At 44.6% G+C, this 13,886-nt stretch overlaps 1 protein-coding gene across 4 annotated transcripts in view; it reads right to left on the bottom strand.

Annotated features, from left to right (window-relative positions):
* The window catches only part of THSD4 (thrombospondin type 1 domain containing 4), a 577,157-nt gene that overhangs the window by 307,933 nt on the left and 255,338 nt on the right, over positions 1–13,886 (bottom strand). The gene's annotated exons all lie outside the window — the stretch shown is intronic.

The following is a 13,886-nucleotide window of genomic DNA, read 5'->3' as shown; positions in this document are numbered from 1 at the left end:
GGGTCACCGGGTGCTCATGGGAACATGTAGTTACATGCTAAGGTGCCAGGAGGAGTCTTGGTCCTTGACAAGAGCATCTTTTCTGGCCTAGCGTCTCTTCCTCTGGGGTTGCTGGTCCATGGGAAAACACACCTGCATTTGGTTAAACCACTATTGTTGGATTTTTGTTACAAGCAGAAATTCATCCCTGACACAACAACTCAGGTTTTGTGAGTTAAACATGGGAGGAATTTGGCCCCATTTTCTTATTCAAAAAATATTAGAGCAGGTGCCTGGAACCATGTGCCAATAACTGCCAGGTATTAACCACCTCGAGGCACTTGTGGTCTGGTGGGGTAGTTCTATGAAAGTGGAACTCATCAGAAGGTCCTGGAAAGATGGGAGGTGGTCAGAGGCGTCTCCCTGAAGTGACTCCTTAGATGAGTGTTCAAGAATTAGCCTGGTAAAATTAACTTGCTAAAGAAGGGGAAAGAGGGCTATAGCAGACACTGTTGTTTGCCAACCCTATGGGCATTTCCCCATCCACCATACTGATGGTGCCTTTGTTTTTATTCCAGTGTCTTCCCCCCCTCCCCGCCCCCACCTCCCTTTAGTGGCTGTTAAATCCCTTTGTCTGTGACTGGTTTAGGATGGGCATGAGAATCGGTCCTGAATAATGAAAAAGGAGGCCAATTCTGCTGTCAGGGTGACTAGAAGAGCTTTCTTCACTCTTAAAACAAACATGCACAAGAAAGAATGGACTCTTCTCTCTTCTGTTGGACCTCATGTCTGCCTGTGATGCTCAGACCCATGGCAGATCTCCCTAATATGAGGGAAGTGAGCCAGAGGTGGCCAGGCAGGGTTTGGCAAAGAGCAAAGATGAAGGGAAGCTTGTCCTCAGTGGCATCACCAACTAGCTGTCTTAATCAACCCTGGAACCATAAGGCTCTCAGGCTTATGTTATGTGAATTGAAAAACTTATGGTTTCCAAGGGAGACAGTTCGGGGGCGGGGGGATGCACTGGGGTTGTGGGATGGAAATCCTATAAAATTGGAGTGTGATGATCATTGTACAACTATAAATGTAATAAATTCATTCAGCAATAAAAAAAATTAAAGAAAAAAAAAAGATCCTCTTAGAGCTTGAGTCTTTTGGATTGGATTGTCTGTTACCTGCAGCCAAAAATATCCTGCTACAAAGGCACTCTAGGCAGATGCAGTAGCACAGACTGAAGAAATGAGACATATGACAGACGATGACCTGTTTTAAGACCATTTTTGATGGGGAAGGCTGTACCACATGAAAATGACTCTTCCATTGGTGGAAAATTCTATTTCTTAGGAACTTTTTAAAAATGTTGACAGAAAGTCTGTTTTCTCAGAAAGTACCATCTCAGCCTTAGGAGAGGGAGATTTTCTTTCTTTTTTTTTTTTTTTTTTTGTCTTTTTTTTGCTATTTCTTTGGGCCGCTTCCGCGGCATATGGAGGCTTCCAGGCTAGGGGTCTAATCGGAGCTGTAGCCACAGGCCTACGCCAGAGCCACAGCAACGCTGGATCCGAGCCGCATCTGCAACCTACACCACAGCTCACGGCAACGCCGGATCGTTAACCCACTGAGCAAGGGCAGGGACCGAACCCGCAACCTCATGGTTCCTAGTCGGATTCGTTATCCACTGCGCCACGACGGGAACTCCAGGAGAGGGAGATTTTCAACTGAGAAAAAGCATCTGATCTTCAAGGAACCCACATAACAGAAAGTATGTATGACAGTCTTTACTTCTAGGAATTGTGTCTGGCCTTTTCTTCTAAAAAATAAAAGAGAAACATTTGAAGGGCATTTGCCGGCTTTTGTTTTGAAATGGCATTTGGGGCTGTACACAGCCAAATGTACAGAGCTTAACAGTTTAAGCAATGCTTGCTGCGGAAGGAAATAGGGTGGGACATAGCTTTTAAACAGGCACCTTTCATGCTTTTCAAAAGTACAGCCCGAGGAATGTTTTACAAGTGGTATGGGATGCCGCAATTCTGCAAATGCCCAGCAGAGGGAGCAAGAAGTGACAATTTACAGGTACCCACCCGGCCAGCAGAGACCGGATGGTGTTTTTTTGTTTTTGCTTCTGAAAACAACAAGCATTTTCAATGGGATGTTTCAATGCTTCCTCTTGGCAAAATTTAACATTCTCTCCCTCATCGAAAATTCTGAGGTACACCGTGGCTTCCAAGAAACATCAAGGGACATTTTCAGGTCTAGAAGGAGAGGGATCTGTTTTTCCGTTAATTACAGGTGGAACTCCAGTTGAGCAGAGCTAAGTCAGGAAAAGAGACTTGTGGGCAGGGGACAGCTTTGCCATTTAGATAAAAACAGTACTTATGAGCAGTCAGAGCAGCCCAGCGAGGTCAGGCGAGAGGCACACAGCAGATGGGTCCAATCTCCCCCAAAAGAAGTGTTTTGAATGCAAAAAATGAAAACACTGCAAATCTTTCATCTTTCCCCCCTCCACTTTGTATTTTTAAGGGTTACAAACTAAAAGAAAAATTTGCAAGAATAGTTCCACTAACACCCACACACCCTTCCCCTAGATTCAGTGACCAATTTTCCACACTCGTTGCTTTCTCCCTCTGCTCCTCTTCTCTCCTCTCCCTCCCCGGTTCATCAATTCCATCAACATTTCTGAAATACCTGAAGTCGGTCAGACTGTTCTCGGCCACTCAGATCAAGGCAATCAGATGTGTAAACAATAACACCATGGTCTGAGAAGAGAGAGGGCATGGAGACAAGGCACTTGGGGGTGGGGGGAGGCACAGCACAAGGAGCGATAGCGCCCCCCAGAATCAGGGAATGTGCCCCAGAGGTGACCTATGTGGTTGACAGAGGAAGAAAGGATTTTGAGGGAGAGGAAAGGAAACAAGGTAGGAAGGCAAGGAGGACTCAGAGTCAGGGGCTGAATAGTTTTGTTTGTCCTGTTTCTATTCTCCCACTTCCATCTCCTCTCCTTAGATGGTCACGTGCTTATGGAGCATGCCGGGCTTTGTGCCAAGGACCATATATACATATATACACGTCTTCTCATTTAATCCTTTTATCTTTGCCAGATCTATACCGTTATCATCTCTAATTTACAGAGTGGAAAACAGGGCTCAGAAAAGTCAAGAAGTTTAACAAAGGAGACCTAGCTCATGCGTAACAGATAAGTAACAGATAAGTAATTGCTTATGCATTTTGTCATATCTTTTTAATGCTCTACAGGCAAAACACTCTCCTCCCAGGATGCCAGATGCTTCCTTCCATCCCCCGTCCCCAGCCCCTCCACCCCCTCTATCCCAAGTCAGTGGGACAGTACCTTTCTCAGCCCCATGGTTCCCTTCACATGAGCCTCATACAAGCCATATCTGTTCATATCATGACACGGCTCCTGTCGCTCTCTGTTCTTTGAATCCAATCACAATGTCCTAGATGATTACTGCACCTGGTGCCTGTTTAGTACATCAAGATCTACTACCCCTAGACATCAAGATACAGCAGTTGAGCCCCTGCCACATTACTGAACCTCCAGCACTGCCATTAGGGGTCATGGTGGAACCCACACTGACCTGAGATCTTTAGACAGAAAACGCCACCTCATTTAATTCTTCCAGAATTTTATGAGGTGGTCTCAGCATCTCTAATTTATATCGAAAGGGACTGAGTCTCAGGGTAAGGACATGATCCTCTCAAGGTAATTTGGTTAGTAAATTCACACTCACGCCTGGTTGGGGAAGGAACAAAGAGCGCTGAGCTGAAACAAATGATTCAGAACTAAACCGATAAGTAAGCAGTAGTTTACTTTGCAGGTCCACACACAACTGCCCCCAAGTGTTATTTACAGTACTCTGGTGTCATCAAGAAGAAATCACCCATCTAACTCACATTTTTCCCAGTTATTGCCCCTATTATTCTACTTCCACTTATTTTAATTTGGGCCTACTTAGTCCATCACCAGCACTGAATTAAACACTAATTTATGCCAGTTTCCTTAGGAGCTGCTTCTAAAACATACATGTAATTTCAATACTGAACACTAGATGTCACTATTACCCAGTTCTACAAAACCGCCCTTCCTAAGGTCTGGGGTGGGGGTGGGGGGGTTGTCATCACCAAGAAGTATTAGAGTCACATTACGTGATATTGTCTTACTTAATCTATAAAAACTGGAACACCAGCAATAAGACAGAATTCCATTAAAAATGCTGCCTGTGTTCTCTAGCTTCACTTTGAAGGGCTCAAGAAAAAAAAGACTATTTTTTTCCCCAAGTGAGAAATAATAGCAAGAACATATCCAGAACCACTGGAACACTAGGCATTGTCCTTTATTTACTTATTTGAAACCTCCCACTGCTCGTGTGAGGTATTTAGATTAGGCTTTTAGAAACTGATTTAAAATCCAAAGGATACAATGATTGTTCACCCAGGAAAAGCTCATCACAGCTCTCCCAAGAAGCAGCATGCTTTAAGGTTTTAAAGTACAGTTTTGATGAAACGAGGCCAGTTTTTGGAAACCACAATTTGAATTCAAAGTCTTTTACCTCCTGTGATTCTATTTAGCCCCTTGATAATCAAGGCCACTACTGACCTTCCTTCCTTACTCGTTCATTTGGATGAGTTTGGACGTAGGGCAAAAAAGAATCTTTTCTCCTGGCACGCTCCCAAGATTTGGTTAGGAAACTGGTCTAAAATATCCTTAATGCTACAGTTACTAGTATTATGCTTAAAAAAAAAAGTAAGAGAAATAAGTAGGAAAAATAGTAAATTTCAAGTCATCAGGAAATGAGTTGATAAACTTCAAGAAATGTATAGGAACCATACCCCTATTAAAAAAAAAAAACTTGTAGAAGGTACTGCCATTTGTCGAATAACAGAAAATAGTACCTCAAGAGCCGAGTTGCTTTTAGGGGTAAGATTTTTTCCCTCCCATCAAATCCAGTTTGTTCCAAAAGCAAATTGCTGCTAGAGCTTTTATTCTGTGCTTTTCAATAAATATTAATACATTTTCTAGTTCCTTTTTTTTTTTTTTTTTTTTTTTTTTTTGCTTTTTCCCAACCATGAATGAGACTTTGATCTGGCTTACCATCATGCTTTTGCCATCAGAGTAACTTTCTTTTTTTTAATTTTTTTTGTCTGTTTTTTGTGTGTAGGGGGCACATCCATGGCATAAGGAAGTTCCCAGGCTAGAGGGTGAATCAAAGCCATAGATAGCCTCAGGCCTATACCACAGCCACAGAAACACCAGATCTGAACCTCGTCTGTGACCTACACCATAGCTCATGCAATGCCTGATCCTAAACCCACTGAGTGAGGCTAGGAGTCGAACCCTTGTCCTCACGGATCCAAGTCAGGTTTGCTACCGCTGAGACACAAGGAGAACTCCTAGAGTACTTTTCATGATTGTTACTTAGGCTACTCCAGTACTAAAAATTATGGAACATTTGTTTTTCAATCAAGTAAAAGTGTATTGTAAATATAAGTCTTGCTAAGGCCCCTAAACAGAGATGGTTTTTCCAAGTGATAAACAAAGAAACCTTTCCATTCAGAGGCCATGAGTGCATTAACTCCAAGCAAAGAGCAAACTTACCTTTCCTAAGTTTAAACGCCAGTCCGTTTTATTTCTCTTTCAAAATGTATGTTCTGGTATTCATTTAGGAATAGATATACAGGCTAACGGAATACAACATAAAGCCCAAATACATACATATATGTGTGTGTGTGCTTGTGTGTGTATATATATATACATGTATATATATGCACACATACATATGGCAATGCAGAGGAAACCCCAAAATAGTGGGGGAAAGATTTATTCAATTATGGTGAGGGCATAACTGCATAGCCATCTGAAACAAAGTGAAATTGAATCCATACCTCACACGATACACTAGAATAAATTCCAAATGGATTAATATAAAATGTAAAAATAAATATAAAAGCATACAGTTATAAATTATAGAAAGAAGACACAGAAGAATTTTTTTTTAACTTGAAAGCATAGAAAGTCTTTCCACAATACAAAATCTAGAATCGGACAAGAGAGAATTACTAAATTCAACATTTAAAAAAGTTAAAACCCCTGCCTAGCAAACAAATAAATAAAACCCCATGAGCAAAGGCGTAAGTCAAAAGGCTACTTGGGGGAAAAAAAAAACCCTTGCAACTTATACGATACAAAATTCTTTCATGTATAAAAGCTCCTATAAATTAAGGGAAAGCTCAACAACCCAACAGAAAAACAGATCACAGGAAAGGAATGTCAATGGTTCCCAGGTCAGAAGATCAAGGTGCAGCGCTGGGCTGGGACCGAAGCGCAGCAGGTTAGGTGTCTAAGTATAAGACCTTGAGAATTTCATTTTATCCAGTGTCTCCTAAAATTCTGTATCTGAGGCACCTTCTTCATCCTGCTCCAGGCCCGGAACAGATCTTAAACATATGAAAAGATGCACAGTCTCACTCAAAATAAATGCACATGAAAACTGCCCGACAAGCCATTTTTCACTTATCAGATTGGCAAAAATCCAAATGGTGGACAACACAGCACCCTCAGACCTTGCTGGTCCAAGGGTGAGTTGTTTCAACCACTCAGGAGAGCAAATCGCCACCCATCAGGCATGCAAATCACAAATACATATGGACTCTTAACTCACTTCTAAGACTTTATCCTACCAATCCAGGCAAATGTAAAATGATTCACGCACAGGAGTATTTATGGTGGTGCTGCTGGTGATGGTAGAAGGTTGGATTCGACCTAAACATGCCTCATGGTTAAATAAGGTATAGTTAGGTCATACGGTGCAGCATCAGGCCCCTGTCAAATGAAGGGGCATGTGCTGTAGAGACTGAAATGGAAAGTTCTCCAAGATAAGTTATGTAAGAAAAGCAAGGTCCAGGAGTTCCCGTCGTGGCTATGTGGGTAATGAACCCGACTAGGATCCATGAGGATGCAGGTTCGATCCCTGGTCTCACTCAGTGGGTTAAGGATCCGGCATTGCTGTGAGCTGTGGTGTAGGTCGCAGATGCAGCTCAGATCTGGCGTTGCTGTGGCTGTGGTGTAGGCCGGCTGCTACTGCTCTGATTAGACCCCTAGCCTGGGAACCTCCATATGCCGTGGATGCGGCCCTAGAAGACAAAAAAAGAAAGAAAGAAAGAGAGAGAGAGAAAGAAAAAAGAGAGAAAAAAGCAAGGTCCAGAGCTGTGTGTGTGTGATGTGTTACCACGTGGGTCAAGAATGGGAAGACAACATAAGACAAATTGGCAGGTAGGTACATAAAAGCATCTGCCTTGAAGAAGGGAACTAAAGGTGAGTGGTTATTTCCTGCCGGGGAATGGGAAACTTAACAGGTGGGGACAGTCACATTTTTGGCTATCAGAGCCATGTAAATAGATTATTATCTATTAAAAATATGACATAAAAAATGTAAGCGTTTTCAGCTGGCACTTTTGTCCTCAAATATCTATTTGTACCTGGGTGCACAATACCTCGGGATATTTTTCCATCACACCTTCAGTGCTCCTCACAACTGGGTTGGACCTGGCTTTTGGCAGAAAGGTAAACAAGATGTCCACACTTGGTGTCCGGCTGAGGGGCTTCCAGGCTCCACTGGAGTCCTCGTTAGGCTGGGAAGCCTACTTTTTTTTTTTTTTTTTTTGAAGTCTGATTCTATTGGTTAAGAGCATGAGCTGACTCAGCAAGAAGGAGCACAGGGACCAAAGGAGAAGCGGGACAGCTCTCCTTGACCTTGTTGGTCTGAGGAGAGACTGCCTGGGGATTCCACAGGCAACGGAGTTTTCCACATCCCTAAAATGTTTATTTGGTGCCTTGTGGAAGGGTATCTGCAGATGAGCTTTTATATACAACGAGTCCCGCAAAGCTCTGCAGCGTCTATATCGTAACAGATCGGACTGAGACAGTACTTCTAGCCTGTGCTGGTTCAGGAGCAGGAATAGGGTGGATGGGGGCAAAGGTAGACTCTTCGTCTGGCCCAGGGGACTTTGCTGAAGGTCTCCTCTCATTTCTCAGTTACAGGTGCAGACAGCACCCCTGCCAATTTAGATAGAATGGCTCTTTAGGTTCCCTTTGGGAAAGGCTGCCCATTCCTTCAGAAGCCCAGGGGAAAGGGACCTTAAAATCCTCTCTGTTCTGACTGACACTCCAGTAAAAGAGGGACCCCCCAGGGAAGGACAGCTTGTAGGCTCCAGACATCCTACCTCATCCTTACCCAAGCAGCCCCTTTGTCATCTGTTTTAATATTAGAGATCCTGGCAGACCTCCAAACCTATTCTTTGTTTTATTTTGTTTTTTGTCATTTTGCCTTTTCTAGGGCTGCTTCCGGCAGCATATGGAGGTTCCCAGGCTAGGGGTCGAATCGGAGCTGTAGCCACCGGCCTACGCCAGAGCCACAGCAACTCCAGATCCGAGCCGCGTCTGCGACCTACACCACAGCTCAAGGCAATGCCAGATCTTTAACCCACTGAGCTAGGCCAGGGATCGAACCCACAACCTCATGGTTCCTAGTCGGATTCATTAACCACTGTGCCACGATGGGAACTCCTATTCTTGACCCATTATATCATCCAGCTTCCAGAGCAATCTTTCTGGGCACAGAGAATGACTCAGTGGAGGGTTTTCTATTGCTAAAGACAACATGCATCCAGGAAGTTGTGCGGGTGCCTTGGAGGAAAGAAGAATGGTACCATCAGGAGGAGGCCAGTTCACACCCGAGGGCGAGAGCAGGAGAAAACACAGAACAATACCCTGGATGTCTGTCAGCTCCTGAGCACCACCTGAGCATTGGGTCCTGGCCACAGACCTGGCACACATCTTCTCCACTCTCTGGACCTTCATGGCCGGGAGCACTGCCCCCACTTGTCACCCCGACCCCGTCCCCGTCCCCCTCGGAGCCTTCCCTGACCCTCCGTCTAATATGTGCCTCTCACCGCTGTTCACTATTTCAGTTCCCTGTTAACTTCCTAGTGCTCATCAAAATTTGTCCTTCCTGTGTTAACAGACCTTTTTCTCTTTATTACTTTCTGCACCAGATTTTAAGCCCAAGGTGGGTCAGAGCCATGCTCATCTTTCCCACTGTTCTATCTCCAATACCTAGCCCTGTGTTAAAATTATTTGTTGAGCTAATTATGTACATTGCTTGGGTTGTTAATAATTAATAGGTATGTAGTAATTAAGAATTCCAAACAGTTTATGTTAGGTGTGTAATCTCAATGTTTGAAAATGAGAAAAACCATAGATAATGGAAAAGAAGTGCATATAGTCAGTCAAATTTCCTCAAGTTCACTTTAGGTTTCTGTTTAATTCTATCTCTCTCTCTCTGTTTTGTTTTGTTTTGTTTTCTTGTTTGTTTTTGGGGTTTTTTTGGCTGCAGTCGAGGTATGCAGAAGTTCCCAGGCCAGGGATTGAACCCATGCTACATCTATAACCAGGGCCACTGCAGTGTCAACACCACCCAGATCCTTAACCCACTGAGCCACAAGGGAACACCTAAGTTTCTGTTTAAGATTTCAGGAGGCCTTGACCACAAACAGGACCTGGGCTCTAAATTTTTTTATTTTTGGGCGGCTCCTGAGGCAATTGGAGGTTCCCAGGCTAGCAGCTGAATGGGGGCTACAGCTGCTGGCCTACACCACAGCCCATAGCAATGCTGGATCCTTAACCCACTGAGCAAGGCCAGGGATCGAACCTGCAACCTCATGGTTCCTAGTTGGATTTGTTTCCACTGCGCCACGATGGGAACTCCTAAAATTTTAATGCTTAGTTAATCCTATTCTTGATCATTTTTTGGAAAGGAGGTTAGGAAAGCCAGTTTCTAACTTATTCTTCGGTTCATTCATTTACACATTTTTAAAACATTTATTGAATAATCTTAATAACTTAAGCACTGTGGATATAAATATGTCTAACACTGATTGACTCTCTGCCTTAGCAGCTTAGACATATGTCAAAATAACTGTAACATAATATGATAAGCATTTTAATAGGCACAAGCAGAAAGTGCTTTTAGAATCCAGTTTGCTTGGGGAAGAGATACAAGAGGGAGTCCACTGAGGGTCACACAGCTCAGGATTCCGGCGAAGTAACAGCTCTCCACCCTATTTTCAGGCTTGAATCAGGCACACGTTTGGCACAGGCGAGAACGATTTACCCAATGCAACGATTCTCTTGGTTTCAGCAAGGAACCACAGAACTCTAAGCAAAAGCCCACAAAATAAAGCCCATAACCAAATGAAAAAAAAAAAAAAAAAAAAAGGAACTTAGGGCAAAGGGCAGAGAAGCGAGCAGGGTGGTTTGGTTCTGATCAAAGCCTGAGAGCCAGCTGGGAGAGGAGGTGGGAAATCTCCACCAAGCGTGGGTGGAGTGTGGGCGCCGCATGGAAGGTGATAGAGATAAGGAGGGCAGGTGGGTGGCAGAAGGAGGTCTTTCCCCTCAACAGAAAGCACCACGGGAAACAGCACTCTGCTACTCGCTTAGCTTCTTCCTATCTTTAGCTCTGTCCGGACTCAAGAAATTCAGTGTGAGCAAAATTAAAAGCAAGATGAGGGACGCAGGAGGCTGGGGAGGTGCCACACACTCTCCTTGACCTTCCAGGCCTTATGTCCCTGGGATCTGGGCAAGAGGGCTTTACGGCCTTGTATTCTCAGCATCAACTACCCTGCCCATCTCAGCCAAAGTGGAAGAAGCTCTGTGTTGCATTCAGGACCCATTTCATTTGCTGAAAGCCAACAGATAGAGTCCCTCAATTCATTTACACATTGGTTTGAAGCACCTACTCACAAGCAAAGGGCCAGGAATTGCTCCTGGCCTGGACAGGTGGCAGGCCAGAGTGATGGGAACAAAGAGTCACAAGAAGTGGGAACAGAAGAACAGAAGCAGTGCTCCAGGGGACCAGCCAATGGCTTTTGAGCAGAGTCCACTGGGTGGCCCAAGAGTGGACATTAGAAGGGTTCTCTAGGATGCCAGGCAGTGCATACATTCTTGTGAAGGCACAGCCCTGCGAGTCTGCTAGGTCAGGGAGCAACATGTGCCAGCCCTGCCAGCACTGGGGCCCAGGAGGCCTGGCAGGAGACAGATGATGAAGGGCCTGGACTTTATTCCCTAGGCAATGGGGAGCCACTTTGCTGTACAGCAGAAATTAACACAGCATTGTAAATCAACTATATTTCAATTAAAAAAAAAAAGAGGGCTTCAAATGCACTCTTTCGCTTTAGGCAAAGTCGGGGATAGAGCACTTTCCCTTCAAAGCCTGGCTATCTATATGCAGTCTTTTGCCTAAGGCCAACATTTGGGATCCTTCACTCCCTGTCGAGAAGGAAGTGTCATCCAGGACTGCAGGATTGGAGAGGAATCCCCAAGCTCTCCAGCCCCCAGCCCAAGGACGTCTGCATTCTTCCTGCCTCTCTTCCAATTCTTGGATCTAAGACACCATAGGAGCTCCAGTAACAGGGTAAACAGGCTAGTGGGGGGAGCACTCAGCCGGGCGCTGGGATAAAACACTCCAGCTTGCTCTGGGAGGACCCGGGGGCTTTTCTGTGGCTTCGCATCCGGAGGACGCCCTTCTTCCCCAGCTACTCTTCTGTGGGTTGAGCTCATATCCTTATTTAACGCTTGTCACTTTTCATTAACTTTTGTTGCAGGCCTGGGTTTGCTTTCAACTCTCTGAGGCCAGCAGAGGCTTCCTGGAGCTATTGCAGATATAGACACCCCTGTGAGAGAGTAACAGCTGTCTCAGGCCCAAGTCAGAGAGAGATAGCAATTTGAATTCTGGGCTTCCAATCAAATATTCAGAAAAGGGCACTTTCCCCTTTGCAAGTTGCAAAGGAGACAGAATGTCAGTCTGGGAAGCAAATGTATTTCTGATTATTTAAAGTTCTAAGAGGATGGGACAGTCAGTGGTTCCAGCAGTGTCAATAAGCAAATTTCAGGCAAGTGAACAGAGAACAAATATGAAGTTAATATCAATGTCGTGCTTATAACAACAAATTCCTGTTCATTTGCTCACATCCTAGGGAATGTGCCTCAGTTTTTCAGCAATTATCATCTCCCACCTGTGCTGTCGTACACCACTGGTTTTCATCAATTACTAGCTAAGAATCCTTACCCTCGTCCTTGTAAATGTGTGTGTGTGTTTTTTTTTTTTTTTTTTTTTTTCATCTCCTCACCTCAAAGACAATGCAACACTAAGAAAAGAAGCTCCCCCAATGGAAAGAGATGATATTGCGTCTTCCTTCCAACCCATCTCACCTCTCTATATTTACATTTCTAGTTCTTTGTGGACTGTATTTTAATCAAAGCATCTTTTAAAACTTTGTGGCACAAAGTGTGATCCGTGGACCAGCAGCATCAGCATCACAGGGGAGCTTGTTAGAGACGTAGATGACTCAGACACTTTCCCAGACCTACCAATGCAGAGTCTGCCATGATTCACACTGCAGTGTGAGAACACAGCCTCAAAAGATAATGTGACTCTCACGAATTTGTAACCTGCCAAAAAACCTCTCAAATACTCTTGCATAGAAAATTCAAATACAACAGGTGTATGTAGACATAAAGAAACATCATATAAGAAAAGCCAGTGTCCTTTACTAGTGCCAGACCTGGGAGGAGGACCTTCCATGTATTAATTAGCTCATGACTCTTCACTACAATGCAGGAGGGAGGTATCATCCACCCTGTGTTCCTGACCTGGAGACTGGCCCTTGCCATCTGCCTCTACACAGACTGAATCATAAGCCACTGCAGCTGCCGACTCTCAACACCCCCTGAAAGAGCTCAGGGCGGGAATCAGGAGTGAGGCACTCTGTGCTTTGGGAAGACTAGTAGATAGTTAGATAGTTTCAGGAGAAGATTTTATGAGCCCAATTCTTACATCTCCTCATACCCAGAAAAGCACTAAAATCCTTCATGGTGATGTCTGCTTCTCTTGACTAGCAGTAATCTCACGAGACTAGCAGCAAACTTCCTGTAAAAATGTGTGCTTGGTTGCATGCACCTCCCTCTTCACCAAAATCACATATATTCTGACATTTCCCCCCTACCTCTTTGGAGCAGCCTTTCAGAGCCATCTGAAATTCTGCCTTCAGAGGCTGTTGCCCACAGTAGTGAAAGCTCTGAATCCTAACCACTAGACCACCAGGGAACTCCCAAGTTGTGCATATTTTGTAAGTCCACAGGTTGTAGATGATGCAGAGGTACAGAGAGCTTACAGAACTCATACGAGGTCACACTGTTAATCATGGATTGAACCCATGTCCTCATGGATACTAATTGGGTTCATTAACCACTGAGATATGAAGGGAACTCCCCCAAATGGTGCTTTCTATCAAAGGGCAGCATCCTGCAAGGATTCTCCCCAGCCCAGAGTGTTTGTAGAATGCAGGGTGGGGAGTTCCTGGAACAGACTTCAGAAATCCAAGGAGGCTGAGAACTTCCTGTTGAAAGTACAACTTCTGTCATAAAGGCGCTAGACAACTTTGATTTGGAAGCCTGCCCTAGCTGGTGGGAGGCGAGATAAAATATGCTGTGCCCTTAAAATGCCACCCTGACGATGCCAACTGTTTCTTGACTGATCCAGCAGTGACCTCTTCATAACCTCAACTCCAGAGGTAGGAGCTCCAGCCAACGAGGAAAGATCGGAGTTTGTTAGGATGCACATGATGTAAATGTAAATCACTTAATAAGCAAAATGCCATTGTGAGACTTGGCAATTCCCAGAGATCAAAACCACAGAGCAGAACAAGCCGACCCATCCTACCCCCTTTTCCCGGAGCTCACAATTCAGAGTAGGGGGGACCAAGGCTTGTGGGGAGAAAGCATGCCACAGCCTGGCAACCAGTGCAGTCGGAAGTCACAGATCAGACACCTCCGAGACCCA

The sequence above is a fragment of the Sus scrofa genome, chromosome 1 (assembly GCF_000003025.6).
Source record: "Sus scrofa isolate TJ Tabasco breed Duroc chromosome 1, Sscrofa11.1, whole genome shotgun sequence".
NCBI lineage: Eukaryota > Metazoa > Chordata > Mammalia > Artiodactyla > Suidae > Sus > Sus scrofa.
Note: the sequence above shows the minus strand (reverse complement) of the source record. Positions and strands in the feature narration are given on the sequence as shown.